We start from the raw sequence: 2,482 nt of genomic DNA, 5'->3' as shown, positions 1-2,482 counted from the left end.
AAAGAAAAAAGGAAAAAAAAAATACGAGCAAAAAGAAGGAAAAAAAAAAACTTCCCATAACATATGTGAAAAGATACTTTCGTATCAGGAAGGATTCATTAATTTATCCTTAAGTACACCAAAATAAAAGCTGCTAATTTTTGAAAACCTTTCAAAGTTTTTAAATAATTTGATGGATATCAAATTGCAGTCAACTGTTCCATAATTTTCCTGTGGAATTTTTACTCCCTGTTAAAATTTTGGATAAAAAAAAAAAAAAAAAATAGGGAAGGGAATGACCTTTTCCGAAAAGTTGTTAATCGAGAAATCTACCATATTTCCTGATTGCTCTTCAATCATCTATCATAGAGTCTTCTAAATTTTTTTTTTTTCTTCATTTATTACTATTAAGATATGAATGTGTCACCTGACGGGCTAAGGAGGGGAAGACAAAAAAAAGAAAAAAAAAGGATGAATTCATGTTTAAAAATAAGGGAAAATTTGAAGTTGATAGAAACCATAAGAAATAGGTTGAGGGAAAGTCACATTTCAAGAATTCTCCGCTTTTCAGATTTTTCAAAATTAAACTTAACCGGAATTTCTCAGCTCGTTAAGTACTGTATAAGCATTTATCATACACTTCCCAACATGGTAACACTATTACTTCTACGCTAAATATTATCTTATGGTTTCATTTCATTACTTACAACAAAGTGAAATCTTCACTACAGTTACAACAGTTTCAATTTGAGTTACGGTCACTGTATAATTTATTGACATTTTAAACAAGAAATAACCGCGAAATTTTGGCGGATGCGGAAGAGTGCAAGTGGATCATCTGTACATTTAGTACATGTGGAAAGGCGGCAATAAAAATAGTTTTGTTGGATATTTTGATGACAGCAACGAGGACGATGACGGAGATGGCGGTAACGGTAGCGCATGATACGAGTGTCACAGTTACATCGGGACTATCGTTTCACCGCCACAGACGGCGACTTTATCAATTTTCTGTTGTATTAAATTTCCTCCATCGTATTTTTTTTCCTTTATTCGTTTTAGTAAGCAGAGGACGAAATTCTTTTTTCCTTCTTCAACAAATCATATGAATTGATGCGTAACGTCATCTATCTGTCATGATGATGTATCTAAGGTCCTAAAATAATATGGATGCGACCAAACTCAGATTAGAAATTAAAACAATGGCAACTTAATAAAGATGGGCAAATTTAATGAAATCCGGAAAAAAGGCTAGAGCTCTTATATTCTGATAGTATTTAAAGTGAATCTAGGCCTAACTAGGATTATATTCGTTCAAAATATCTTTATCTTTGAATTATTAGCAGAAATTGTATATTTCTTGTCAGAGCTGTCTACTTTCAACCTTCAGTTTGTTCCATTAACTGCTGATTGAAAAGTATTATTCCAGGTCTGGGCATATTCCAGTGCAACACTTTTTTACCTCCCGCCATATTATGCTTCTCGTTGTTTCATTCTGACTTCCTTAGGCTCATTCATTTTTTGTTCGAACTTGCGATCAAATCATTATAGTTTATTTGCAAGCTTGTAAGGAATTGGCCGTTTCAAAAATCCGAAAAGAAATAGAGCAATCGAGGTATAAACCAACATTTTGAAAGTAATATAGAAAAGACATCTCACTGTATCCCTCTCTTACCTTTCATTTCCTCAGTATTTTGTGATAGGCAAAACGGTGATAATTGAGAAGATAAACTAATCAGCATGACGTAAGTTCCGTCATGTCATTGCCAATTTTGCTTAAAAATAGGAGGAAAACTTGCACTACAATGATTCGTTTCCTCTCTCCATCTATGGTGACAGTTGAAGAAATGGTAAAAAGGGAATGTCGAAACCGGCTTTTGTTTCTACCACGCTCTCTTCCACGCCGTGCACATTTCTCTTTCCCATCCTGATGGTTGGTGCTGAGTTCGGGTGGTACCCAAATTTTCATCAAAATATTTCTCCTCCTCTCCCTCTAACTTGTTCAATATACTGTTGTTGTCATTATAGCAAGCATTCTGTCGAGGACTTTGTATTATTTAGGTGCGCTGGTACACCTTGGTTTGACATCAGCAACCAAATGTTGCAAAAGTGATTTTGTCCACGTTATCAGGTAACCTGGAAATGAGGTATCACGGAAAGTACTATCACAGTTGTGGTTTTTCCAATCGGGATCATATCTGATTCCGTCTCTGTTTTTTTCTCAAAATCAACCTTCTAATATCCCTTGGCAATTAGTATTGATCTACCCTTTATATTTCACGCAGTGTACATAGAAAAGACATACTTCCGCAACTTTTGCAAGTTCTTTCTACTTGACAAGGTGAATTTAGTTTTTAAAAAATTTATAAATTTATTCATTAATTAAAATAATCAGTTAGTTTTTAAAATCTAAAAAAGTTATATCTCTCCATGAGAAATTCTTTCAAAAATTTCATTTTTAGCTAAAAAGCTGCTTCTCCCACAGTGGTTAGAAAATGTTTTT

Source organism: Loa loa, assembly GCF_000183805.2.
Source record: "Loa loa unplaced genomic scaffold supercont3.3, whole genome shotgun sequence".
NCBI lineage: Eukaryota > Metazoa > Nematoda > Chromadorea > Rhabditida > Onchocercidae > Loa > Loa loa.
The sequence above is the reverse complement of the archived record's forward strand: the minus strand, read 5'-3'. Positions refer to the sequence as shown.